Genomic DNA, 14027 nt, shown 5'->3' with positions numbered 1-14027 from the left:
AATGAGATGATGGTATGGCACACAGAGACAGTACTGCTTAGGGATGGTGTGAGCCAAGTCAGCAGAAGCCAGGAACAGAACCTCCCTGCCATCCTCCCCACCGGGTGCAACCATCCCTCATATGCGCAGATGACATGGCCCTGAGGAGTGTTGGCTAGGAAGGGAGAGCCTGCGGCCCCTGCTGCATGACCACAGGCCCTGATGTGGGTGAGAGTATGCCTGAGATGTCACCCCATGTGACATTAGCTTTGTACACTGACCCTATCTGAGGTGCCAGGGGCTTAGACCTGCCTGGAACTTGGCTCTTGCCCTGCAAGAGAGTAGAAAGAAGCACATAGTATAAATTACATTTGAGAGCTTTCTAACCAATATAAACAAAGAATAGGAATAAGTATTGAACTTTCACTGCTGAATTTGACCCAAAGTCAAATTCAAGGTCATTGCCACAAAGTGATGGTTTGTAAGTAAACACACATGAAACTATCATATGGCTCTTGCAAGCACTGAAGAAGTACAACTTAGAATAACTGCAAATACTGATGTACCCATAAATTTAGCCAGAATAAATAAACTGAACAAAATCCATGTTATTGGAGGTTTGGGAAAATAATCCTTTGTAAACATTGCTAGTGACAGACAAATGTCTAGGACTCAGTAAAAGTTGAACAGGTCTTTCTGGAGTGTGCTCTGTAAGAAAACAGTAAATGTGTATGTGTCATAGTTTTTCCTCTGGTAATCAGGTAGTTTTATTTTTGAGACTGATTTAAGAATTTAACCCTAAAAATGCCAAAAAGAATTTATGCAAGGATATGTCCAACAATGCTATTTATTCTAGCAAAAAAATAGATCTTAAATGGCTTACGAGAACTAAATGAAATGTGTTACGTCGTACTGTTAATTAAAAATTGCATTATGCAGTGCTGGTGATTAAAACTTACATCTGGTGGGGCACAGTGGCTCACACCTGTTATCCCAGCACTTTGGGAGGCCGAGGTGGGCAGATCACCTGAGGTCAGGAATTTAAGACCAGCCTGGCCAACATGGCGAAACCCCATCTCTACTAAAAAACACAAAAATTAGCCGGGCATGGTGGCAGGTGCCTGTAATCTCAGCTACTCAGGAGGCTGTGGTAGGGAGAATTACTTGAACCCGGGAGGCGGAAGTTGCAGTGAGCTGAGATCGCGCCATTGCACTCCAGCCTGGGCGACAGAGTGAGACTCTGTCTCAAAACAAAAACAAAAACAAAAACAACTTACATCTATGCTGATATGGAAAAGTAAATATAAAATGATGGATTAGAAACAACACACATTTTGGCCGGGCATGGTGGCTCACGCCTGTAATCCCAGCACTTTGGGAGGCTGAGGCGGGTGGATCACAAGGTCAGGAGATCGAGATCATCCTGGCTAACAAGGCGAAAGCCCGTTTCTACTAAAAATACAAAAAAATTAGCTGGGCATGGTGGTGGGCGCCTGTAGTCCCAGCTACTTGGGAAGCTGAGGCAGGAGGATGGTGTGAACCCGGGAGGTGGAGCTTGCAGTGAGCTGAGATCACGCCACTGCACTCCAGCCTGGGCAACAAAGTAAGACTCCATCTCAAAAAAAAAAACAAAAAAAAACAACACATTTTGTGCGTAATGAAATCAACTACTTAATATATGTAATAAATAGCAAAGATCAGAAGAGAATTTGATAATGTTGACAATAACATTTAATATTTCATTAGGGAATTCCTTCTTTAAAGATGCTTAAACGCATAATAAAAAATAATTCTACATTTGGTTAAATTTTTTGAATTCTCTCCTTCATTTCTCTCTCTCTTTCTCTCTCTCTTTCTGAAGAACAGGTCAATTTAGGAGTAAAATAATCATGTAAATTTTAATATTTTCTTAAAACATATTTTCTACGTTTATGTAGAAAAATAATATATATACTTACAATACATATTAAAGGCAAATAATTAACGTCTTTAGCATATAAAGAGCTCTTACAGATTACTATGGAAATGATGAATACAAAGATGGGCACATTAGATAAGATTAGATTGAAGAAATACAAATATTTTAACCTCACTACAGTTTAATAAGAACAAATTAAAATAATGAGAAACCGTTTTTATCTATCAGTTTAGTGAGATACTATTTATTTATTTATTTATTGAGACGTAGTCTTGCTCTGTCGCCCAGGCTAGAGTGCAGTGGCTCTCGGCTCACTGCAAGCTCCTCCTCCCAGGTTCCGCCATTCTCCTGCCTCAGCCTCCTGAGTAGCTGGGACTACAGGTGCCTGCCACCACGCCTGGCTAATTTTCTGTATTTTTAGTAGAGACGGGGTTTCACTGTGTTAGCCAGGCTGGTCTTGATTTCCTGACCTCGTGATCCACCCGCCTCAGCCTCCCAAAGTGCTGGGATTACAGGCAGAGCCACTGCGCCCAGCCTAGTGAGATACTTTTTAAATGTTGGCTGGAGTATTAGGAACTAGGCACTTATAACTCTTGGTGGGAGCAAAACTTAGTGAAATGCCCTAAGATACAATTTGTCAGTAAAAAATGGACCTAGTTTTACTTCAAGTAATTTTCTTGACGTGGCTTCAAGTAATTTTTATTTAAGTAACTAATCATAGATATACAGAAATATATAGCTATAGGAGATTAATGAAAGTATTATTGTAATAATAACCAAAAAGAAACAAAAAACAACCCACATTTTTATGACAGCAGATTCAATAATTTATTATATATCCTCTAAATGGTATATGAAGCAGCCATTAAAATCATATCAGAATTAAAAAGAAGAAAATGACAAATGTTGGCAAGGATGTGGAGTGATGGAAACTCTCATACGCCGCTGGTGGGAGTGTAAATTGATACAAACCCTTTGGAAAACCGTTTGACAGCACCTACCACAGTTAAACTTGTGCATCCTAGGTAGATATCCAAGAGAAGTGTGTGCCTGCATGACCCAAAAGACATGTTAAGAACATTTGTAGCAGCATGAATAGCACAAAACTGGAAACAACCCCCGTGTCCATCAATGGCAGAATGGATTGATAAAATATGTGTTATGGTCATGCTATAAAGTATTATACAGCAGTGAAAATGAATCAACAATACATGCAACAACATGGAGAAATAGCCACCTGACAAAAGAATACATGCTGTATGATCCCATGTATATAAAGCTCCAAAACAGAAAAAAATAAACTACAGTGTTTAGGAATGCAAGACAAGCTGGTAAAATTATGAGGAAAAGCAAGAAAGAGATAACCATAAAATCAGGAGATGGCACCCTTTGGGAGGAGAGTGGGGGACTCAGGATCAGAAAAGCCCTGGGTGCTTCTAGAGTGCTGGCAAGACTCTAATTCTTGACACAGGTGGCGATGACATACAGTATCACTTTATAGAAATATGTTAAACTGTACAAAATTATTTTATGTGCTTTTCTATTTGTGGTACTGGACAATTTAAAAGGTTAAAAGAGAAAAAAAAACATATCCGAATGAATTTGTAACTTCCAATGTCATGATTGATTCAGACAAGAATCATCTATGAAAGCTAAAACCACTGAGTGAAAGGTTGTGGGGGAAAAAGATGTTCTCAGGGTTGGAAGTATCACCCACAGATGCTTCTTACTGCACAGGGGAAAGTGTCTCTTTAAAATGGATCAAACTTACTGTCACGTGTAATGGAATGACCTCCTATCACAAGCCTCTGCTGGATACGAGGAGGCGCACAGAGCGTCACCCTGTGGTAATTCGCCCAGAATGAATGACCTCATGAGCAAGCAATCAGACACGTGCAGAATGTGGGACCTTCTGCAACAGAGGCTGGCAAACCAGAACCCCTGAGCCACAGCCAGCTCACCACCTGTTTTTTACCATCCTCCAGCTAAAACTGGCTTTTACATTTTCAAATGGCTGGAAAAAAATTAAAAGAAAAGTAATATTTTGTGACACATGAAAAGTATGCGAAATTCACATTTCAGTCCATAAATAGTGTTATTGGAGCACAGCCACACTCATGCATTTTGTCTATGACTGTTTTTATGCTACAGCAGCAGAACACCAATTAAGCAAAATGTTATTCCTCAAAGAATTCCATTCTTCTCACTAGTAGGCTTGAATTTTAAAAATTTTACTCAATTATTATTACTATGTTCTGAGTTTTGTCAATAAATATTTTGTGGAAGTTTGTTTTCTCTTTTGTTATATAAGTATATACATTATATTCTAGATTTTTGCCTCTTGGCCCACATGCTTAAAATATTTACAGCCTGGCCCCTTCCAAGAAAAGTTTGCCAACACCTGTCCCAAAGTCAGCTGGGCTCGTTCAGCCTCCCATTCCCACTACCCACCACCCACCCACCGCAGCAGCCAGAGATCTTGCATGTGCACATCCTCTCCAGAACTTCCTGGACCCTGCTGAGCTGTGGCCCACTCCATCCTGCATGGTCTGGCCCCTGCCTGTCTCTAAGACCTCCTTCTGTGTCCCTGTCCTGGAGTCTCCTACTTAAGGCCTCTGCATAGCCATTGAGAGCCTGGAAAGGCTCTTCACAGTCATCCCAGCTCAGGTGTCCCTTCCTCCTACACTACTGGCTTTTATATCTTTTATATCTGCAAATCCCCCACTTCAGAGCAGGTAGTAGTTTTTAACTTTTTAAAAAATTTGACTGGGGTCTATATTTGATGTTTTGTGTCACTCATGCCTGGCTCGAAATAAGTACTCAACTCACTGAATGAATGAATACATGAATGAATGAACAATTATTTATGTAAATTGGGTTAAGAAATGGAGTTAAAACTTTTTATAATTAGTGTTCAGGACTCTAAACATCTATGTTGTGAAAGAAAAAAGTATATTTGAAGGTAGAAAGCATGGTAAGAAAGACTTTGTTTAGGACCATCACAACAGGTGGATAGGATTTTGCGGTGGGGGAGAGAGATCGGGCTCAACTCCGAATACAACATGGGCAAGAGGGAATGTATAGCCCAGGAGCAGGGTGGGGGTCAGTGAATATACTAAAAAGAAACATCAGGGCTAAAGGAGATTCTGGCTGAATGGAGCTAACAAGATTCTTACTGAAGACAAGCCAGGGTGATCGGACATACCCTGGGGGTTGGTGAAGGATGAGGCACCTGATCGGATATCAAGGGTGATCAGATATCGAGATGGGGTTGTTCTTGCTAAACCGACGTAGCAGGAGGTTTTGCCAGAACTGGATTTTACAAGGGAGTGCACAGATGGGCCTGGGAGAAGCTTTGGAAGCGTGATTAAATTTTGGTTAGGAGGTCAGGATTCTCTGGTCAAGCAGAGAGCCTTCGTCAGTGTGCATGGACCAGTATGTCAGGTTTTATTGTATGTAATCTTTGTAAGATGGGGATCATTTTGTGTGATGTGTCTGATCCTCTGTAATGAAACGCAGACTTCACACCGGCTCTGGAAGACCTGGGCAGTAGGTTAGGGGGAAATTAGGCTAAACGTTTTTTAGTTTCAGCCTTCTACCTCTCCCCTCACCCCTTCTTGCTCCTCCTCATCTCCATCGCTGATGAGCATCTTTTCTTTTTTCAAGAGTGTGGAACGGAGAGAAGGGCTGATGGAGCCTGCTGAAGCTGTGGAGCAGGCTTAAAGCAAAGCCAGACGGGCTCTCTTCGTCTCCTTTCCCTCTTTTCTTGCTTCTGGTTCCCTAGTTTTTGAGCTCCTTGTCTCATCTCTTTAAAATTCAATATTGTCTGGCACAGTGGCTCAAGCTTGTAATCCCAGCCCTTTGGGAGGCCAAGGCAGGTGGATCACTTGAGGTCAGGAGTTCGAGACCAGCCTGGCCAACATGGTGAAACCTCATCTCTACTAAAAAATACAAAAATTAGCCAGGTATGGTGGCGAGCATCTGTAATCCCAGCTACTTAGGAGGCTGAGGCAGGAGAATCGCTTGAACCCAAGAGGCGGAGGTTGCAGTGAACCAAGACCACACCACTGCACTCCAGCCTGGCTCAAAAAAATAGTAATAATAAATAAAAAATAAAATCCAATATCAGTGTCAGAATTGCCCACATGGTGTGTTGGTCTGCTTAAAATTAAATTATTACTGTTGCTTTACTTATAAGATGTAACCTAAAAATATATCTAAAGGAAATAGAATGGATTTGATATTTGAAATGCATCAGAATTTTACCGAACTTTTGCTTTCAACTGTACTTTGACCCCTTGGTAGATTCCAAGATGAGCAAAGAAGCCCCTCGGAGGCCTGTGATTTCTGTTTTCTTGCCACAGTCCCTAACCATGAGTGGTGCACTCTCCCTACATGTCACTGACCAGCTGAGAAATTTTTTGGAGTTGGGTTGCCCAGGCAAAGCCTGACAGTAGGGTTTAGGGCTACAGCATTTGCGTTTATTTATAAAACACAATGTGGATTTTTATACCATTATTTTTTAATGTTGCCGTTCAAGTTTCAATATCCTAAGGAAGAAACAGTTCACCTAGGGCAGGCCATGACTTATTATTTAAATACAAAGGGGAAACTGGCTTGATAATCACTTTTTACCATGAAAAGCAACGCTCTAAGTAGGAAGACACTGAGGTGCCGTATATTTCTGCCTGCCCATTCCGGGAGTGATGTTTCATAGAATGCTGAATGGAGATTACAGTGAGAAGCTTATCGCACCCCTAGCTGTTTTCCTGCCTAGTTCCTATTTGCCAGAGTCTTTGCTTTCAGGAAATTCAGTGGCATGATTTTTCTCCTTGTAGTCTAAGGATTGCATGATTCCTCAGGAAAGTAGGCTTTCCAGTAGGAAATACAAGCTGTGACATATATTGGGAGGTTTTCCCACCATCTTTAACATGCTGGGGTGCATGCAGTATAGAAAAACATGCCAATCTGTGAAAGAAAATGGAGAAAGTGGAGTTCTCTCTGAAGTCCCATGAGAGCTTTTTTTGGAATTTTGTGTTTGCTGCTGTTAAAAAAAACATGCGGGTGGAGGGTCGCTAGGTGGAAGAGTGCTTAGTAGAATTGCATATTACACCATATTCTGGAAAAGGTAATTTGCATGTCTGCTGGTGCATTTGGAATAATGAAAGGCTTAAAAATTCTTACACACTGTCACTCACTTAGGTTCCCCTGACACTCTGGTACTTCGATTAGTGTCACTAATGAGGGATTGGGGACGCTTACCAGGAACTGATAGTGGCCACTGGAATAAGAAGAAGGCATTTGCATCAGGCCAAGCTGTTAGGATAGTATTAAGTTGACATTTGGTTTCTGCTTAACAGTTTGCAAAATGACACCTTTGTCTTTAAACAATTCTAAAAACTTGATTTTCCCTCTGTTCTTTGGTGGTGAGCACCAGGAGCAGGAATATGGCTTTAGTGAAAAATGAGCTAGTGTTGGCAGCAGGTTGCCTTGGTCTGGAAGAGAAAGAGGTGTGGCAGGACTGCCACTCATACTTCCAAAGGGCCATTCAGGATGGTATTTAAATGTGTTTCTTTTTTCACAGCTGTTGAGATGGGAGGGGTGGCAGGAACAAAGAGGAGAGGGCTTGCAGTGGTGTGCAGGAGGCAGCGATTACAGACTCATAATGCCCAGGACTTGGCAAGAAAAGCTTGTGAGCACTTGTTAAGGGCCTTTGTCGAGTTTCATAGGAGCCCGGAGCATAAGCCGCTCACAGGCGGCATCTGAGCTGAGGGTTACGGCAGGAAGGTGACAGGGGGTACAGTGCTAAAGGGTGACCCTGGGTTTTGTCTCTGGAGCAATGATTCCTAACTGGAGCTTTCTGTTATACCCAAATATTCTGGCTCTTTGCCTTGGAAATCTTTTAAGATTCCAAGGTAACTAGCAATTCCTAGAAAACTGCCAGCGAACCGTTCCTCCCTCCACCAGGTTTGTCTTTTCATCTGTACACTGCTGTGCTTGTGAAGGCCACCATCGTTGGGAGGCTGGGATCCTTGGAGCCACTTACTTCTTTCCCCAAACTGCTCTTTCCTTCTTTAACTTTTCTTGTCATAAAAGGGGAAAAAAAAAACTCCACCCACGTCAGGTTGTTGCTGGTGGTTAGAGAACCAGCCCTGCCCAGGGAGGAAAAGCTGTCATGAGGTGGGGTAAGGAGGGGTGGCCCATGCTGAGCTCCACATCTAGTGGTGCTGGACTCTACAACGTGACTTCCTGGCTGCCAAGCCAACACGCCACATCTCTGCAGTGGAGGGCTGGCTTGGCAGCCACGAAGTCACGTTTCCTAGATTGTTTAATAAAAGGACAGGTAACATGAAGTGAGAAAAACAGGATACATGTAGACAGTGTAGTCCCAATTACGTAAAACAAAACCGTGTGTGCACAAGCTTGCCTATGCACTCTCACATAAAGGCTGTAAGGACATGGAAAACATGTCATCACGGGGTATCTGGGATGGAAAAGTGTTGAGTGATTTTTATTTTCTTTTTTGTATGAGTCTGCATCTCCTCAGATGTCTACATGGAAGATTTGTTTCTTTTATAATTAGAAGAAAAGGTTTTTAAAAAGGAATGAATTCTCACTTACCCATTGGCTAAGTTGGATCCTGTAACAATAATGCTTCATAATAACAGGCATCTACTAAATAGCTATTGTGCCCCAAGTACTGTGTTAAGCACTTAACATGGACTGTCTAAATTATCTAAATATTTACAACAATCCAGTGAGGTAGGGACCGGTAGTGCCATTTTAAGGATGAAGGAACTGAGGCACAGAAAGTTTACTTATGTGCCCAGTGTCACACAGCCAGTCATGGGTAGAGGCTGGATTCCTCCCCTGCCTTTCTGGCCATTGAGCCTAACTGCCGTGTGCCCCACTGCCTCCAGCTGCATGAATGGGTTCAGTAAGTGGTACTGATGACTAGGCAATGAACACTTATCTAGCATTTACTATGACCTTTGCATTGGCCTATGGGCTAGCACATAGTAATTGAGTTATTCTTCACAGTAACCCTTTGAGGCAGGTACTGTTCTCATTTTAAGGATGAGCTAACTCAGGCACTGGGGGCATGTCACTTACTGGGCAGGGCTATTGTTGGGACTCTGGCTGAACGGCTCCCGGCTGTGCTCTGAAACACTAAGCCAAAAGCCCTTCGATGCAGATCTTCTCAAGGATTACTTCTACTTCTCTGAATTTAAAAGCCAAGAAGTCAATGGATTCGGCTCCCCATACCTTGGCCAGAGCTTCCACATTTCCTCCAAGCTGCCTCCTGAGATTGCTGTTTTCTTTCGTTTTTTTTTGTTGTTTTTTTTTTTTTCTGTGTGGTTCCATTGTTTTCCCCACTTGCTTTTTGGTTCTTCCACCCTTTTAATAGAAAAAAAAAAACATAATTGCACATTGTCCTCGGAATAAAACTCATGGTTTAGAGAGATTCTGAGAGAGAATCAGCATGAAAAAAGAAAATGCAGTGCAAAGGAACTCGGTTTTGTTTTGTCTTGGTTTATAGCTAATGGCAGATGAGCTCAGAAGGATAGAGTCTCTGCTGCTAGCAGTGCAGCGCACATAGTGGGGACAGTGGCTGCCCCTTGAGCTCAGTGACAGCAGACTGTGTTTTTAACCTTGATCAGGCTATCATGCAAATTTAACTGAGCTTTGGCCACATAAAATTACTAAGTCCCTGCCTCTGAAGAGTTTAGAAGCTGAATCCAGAGAAACCAGGGCGTGACATTGGTCACTGCTTGGTCATGAGAAAGATGAGTGTAGAACTGGCTTCTTATTCCTAGACTAAAACTTGGTACCATATGTTGCCTCTTCATTAGGTATTTCCTGAATATGGGATCCTGAAGTCTCACCTTTAAAGAGCCCTCTTGCCCTCTGAATTAGTCACCTTTCATCCCTAAGCTTGCTTCTCTGCATATCAGGCATTAGATGTGCTTAGGTAATGTTGTGAGCTCTCTCCTAAACAGACCAGAGTCAGGTGAGGGATGAGGGAGGATATTGGGCCAATGGTCACAAAACAGCTAATGAGAGATCTGAAGACAGAGAGTCTGTGCCTAGGTCAGTCCGAAGGACGTAGTAGGCACTCAGTTCGTAGCCTTTCTTCCTGATCTAGTGAGTTTAGTGCAGATATTGTAATTCACCAGGCAAACCCACTATGAGTTAACCAACCACGGTTTTCCATTTTCCGTGAGCCTAAGCCTTGAAAGCCAGAATGACATTCTGTGTTGTGTTGTATGAGAGCACCATCAACATTGGACCTGGCTGTGATATGAAAGTTATTTTTTAAAGAAAAAATAAAATTAAAAAAGAACACCCTCAATGCATTTAAATTTTAGTAAAATATTTTATAAAGCAAATGCAGCTATATCAGAAGTAATGAATACAGGGACAGCAAAATTTAATACTTGGGTATTATTTTAAAAGCCATAAAGTATCTTTTGGCACAGCCTTTCTCATTCCAACTCATTATTTTCAAAGAGAATAGACCCTGTGCCTTTTGCTTTGCATGAAGATCTTTTAAAAATTCACAGAAAGGAACACAGCGCACCCACTTTGTACATGCTAGCAATAGATTTCCATTTTAATAAGGTCTGTTCACAATAGAGGAGTCTGAATGTGTTTTCAAGTTGGTTAAAGCAGGATTCCACCTGTACCACATAGAGTATTTTTAAAACACAATGGTGGCCAGGCACGTTGGCTAATGCCTGTAATCCCAACACTTTGGGAGGCCCAGGCAGGTGGATCACCTGAGGTCAGGAGTTCAACACCAGCCTGGCCAATATGGTGAAACCCCATTTCTACTGAAAATACAAGAATTTGCTGGGCATGGTGGCGTGTGCCTGTAATCCCAGCTACTGGGGAGGCTGAGGCAGGAGAATCACTTGAACTTGGGAGGCAGAGGTTGCAGTGAGCCAAGATCACACCCCATGACACTCCGGCCTGGAAGACAAGAGCGAAACTCTGTCTCAAAACAAAAATAAAAATCAAAAAACAACACAGAGGTGTAAAAACATGTTTGAACATGTTTGTGTCCCACAGTTGTCCAATCAGCACTCATTGTGCTAAGCTGTCAGCTTCAGTAGGGATCATGTAATGGTGCAGCCTGGTGTATTAAAAACAAAACGTGGATTTTAGAGTCATACACCTTGGAAGCGGAATTTCAGCTGTGCCATTTCCTAGCCGTAGGATGTCAAGCAAATTACTTAATAACTCTAAGCCTCAGTTTCCTCATTTGTGAATGGGACTAATAATTGCCACTTCCTAGGGTACATTGCTCCTAGAATGGAAACTTCATAGAGGGATTGTTTTTGTCTATTTTGCTCACAATGCATCTTTAATGCCCTGAACAGGAGCATAGAGTTATGGTGAGGACGCCATAAGATAGCAGCAGCAGCAGTTGCTTACCAAGAGCCTCCTTAGTAAATAGTACCTACTTTCATTCTGGGGACTGGAAAACAACTGGATAAATAACCCGATCTTGGACCGACATGTTCAGGTCCAAAGTCTTTGTGGTCAGTACAGGGCAGGAGGTCAGACACTAGAAGCCAAGATCAAAATTGAGAACCTGAGTTATCCAAGTGGGAAGTCAGGCCAGCAGTCTGAAAATAGCCCCAAAATAGGTGGTGTGGACCAAGGGAAAGCTTCTCCTTTGCCCTCTGAAAGTTTGTTAAAAATTACTGAAAAGAGGCCAATTAATAGGAGAAAAGGCATATAAATTTTATTAATGCGTACCTGGGAGTCTTTAGAATAAAGACCCAATGATGTAGCGGAAATTATCTATTTTTATGTTTAGGTTGAACAGAGTATTGACAGCCATGTGGAAATATGATTAGACAAAGAGGGTAGATGCAATGCTAATAGACTGAACAGGGGAAACCCAGCAAGGTATGTCTGTCTAGATAATTTCGGCCTCCCTAAGCTGCATTCCTTCCTTCTGGGTGTGGGACAAGACCCTCTCTGCAATGAGGTCTTATGATCTACAATCAAACAAAATAGGTCAGATAATTTCTTTATGGCCAGTTTTTACACTGAAGGTGGTGGGGAGTTAGAGTAGTATTTTTAGGTTTATGGCTGGCTTTGGGGAAAAGGGGCTCTGGTTTCTATGACCCACCTTGGGGAAGAGGGGTTCTAGTTTCTGTGGTTAGCCTTGGGGGAGAATGGGACTGAGCGACAAGAGGGCAGGTGAAGGTCAGAGAAAAACTTTTGCCTCTGAGGCTGCTTCTGAGGCCTTCATTTTGGGGAATTGTTTTAATTCCAAGCAGTGTGCAGATGTTACCATTTCTAGGTCATCTGGGGTTCCAAGTCCATGGGGCCAGTACTTGCTCCTGCAGCATGATTCTGAGGAGTAGAATAGTTTGTCTTCTCTCCTCTTTTGCTGAGTTGAGTGGACCTGGGCCCACTGGTGTAGCAGAAGGTACCTGGAACCAGCCACAGATTAGACCCACATCAGTGCAGCTGTAGGACTGTGACTGCTAAAGCTAGCAACAAATACACGAAGATCCGGGGGCATCCTGAGCATCCACTCCAGTGAGATGGCAGCTCCATTCAAACATTTTAAACATTTGGAGAGGACTCTGTTTTCCAAGCTGCCGTTGGTTCATCATTTCACAAGCAGCTTCACCAGTAGCAGACCAAGAGGGAAGGGAAGGACATGCGTTTCCCTAGAAGGTTTAATCATGATGCTCATGCAAGAATTCTGGATCACCTGGCCCCAAGCCCCTCTCCAAAGCAGAGAAAGAAGTTCTTTGGGCCTTGTGGCAGCTTTGGGATGCTGAGATTCTAGTGCTGTGAATTGGTCTTTCTCTACCTGAGCCAAACATTCATTTAAAACTACCCAGGGAAATTTGAACACTGATGGGATATTGGTTTATATAAAGGAATTGTAGATAATTTTACAGTTAATTTTATTTAATAATATGCTTGTTATATTTTAAGAGCTCTTTTCTTCTATAGCTATACACTGAAATATTTGTGGGTGATTTTGTACAGTGTTGGATATGTTTTTAATAAGCAGGGATTTGGAGGGGGAACGTGGGTTGTGGAAAGACATAACAAGATGGGCTGGAGTTGATAATTGTTGAAGTTGGATGATGATGCCTGGAGGCTCAATTGTACTATTCACATCATGTATGCTAACAATTTTTCATAGTAAAAAAACTTTAGTGGACATTAAAAACCTCATATTTAGTGCAAAATATAAGTGATTTGGCAGAACCAAGGAAGGAGTTATGTAGCATGCTTTCACTAATTCAGGTGGGCATTTGAGATCAAAATATTATATGCTTTTTAATTTAAAAAAATAAAAGTTCATAAGTCATCTGCTTGAAATTCTGTATGTCACTGTGATTTATTCCCCTTATCTTGACCCCAACCTAGCCCAATCTGGCTCCTGTTTTTCTAGGGATTAATGTTAAGGTTTTATTGTTTTGTTTTGTTTTTAAGCTCTCCTGCCCTAATCGTTGAGTTGACATATGCAATAGTTTGGGTCTTTTCTCCTAAGAGTGGAAATGGATACAAGCAACAGGAATGTCAGAGAAACTGTGGGACTTGCCATCATAATCTTCGTTGCTACTTTTTATGTAAATAAACCACAGACCAAATGGGAACACCAGATATCGAACAATATTTTGTGAAACTGTTGCATTTACTGTTCTCTGCCCCGGTACAAGGACATCTATCACTAGCTGGTGTTTTCTCCCACAAAGCACAGAGGACATTGGGGCAATTATCAAATCAAAAGTTCCCAGTTGGCAACTCTTCTTGATGCCAAGGACACCAGATATGGAAGAATTTTCACCTTCAGTGTTCTCTAGTCTGACTAAATGCCTCTCGTGACTGTATTGTTGAAGAATTTCAGAAGGTGGTGAGGGGGAAGGAGCCTTAAAGCCAACTCTAAAAGAAAAGCTTCTGGTCATAGAGATAGCATACAAAGTGTGTGTTGCGGCTTTAAAAAAAATTTTGTGTGCACGCACGTGTGTGTATTTCTTTATATATACATATTTGTTAAAGACCATCATCTGAACTATTAAGAGACAATCAAAGGGAAAAGGGGTCTTTGGTTGTGCTAGACCTTAGCATAGGTCAATGTATGTTCTAG

General features: G+C 42.0%; 1 protein-coding gene across 4 annotated transcripts in view; it reads left to right on the top strand.

The window, feature by feature from the left end:
* Positions 1-14027, top strand: part of WIPF3 (WAS/WASL interacting protein family member 3) — a 111791-nt gene that overhangs the window by 29423 nt on the left and 68341 nt on the right. The gene's annotated exons all lie outside the window — the stretch shown is intronic.

The sequence above is a fragment of the Hylobates moloch genome, unplaced genomic scaffold (assembly GCF_009828535.3).
Source record: "Hylobates moloch isolate HMO894 unplaced genomic scaffold, HMol_V3 SCAFFOLD_1, whole genome shotgun sequence".
NCBI lineage: Eukaryota > Metazoa > Chordata > Mammalia > Primates > Hylobatidae > Hylobates > Hylobates moloch.
Note: the sequence above shows the minus strand (reverse complement) of the source record. Positions and strands in the feature narration are given on the sequence as shown.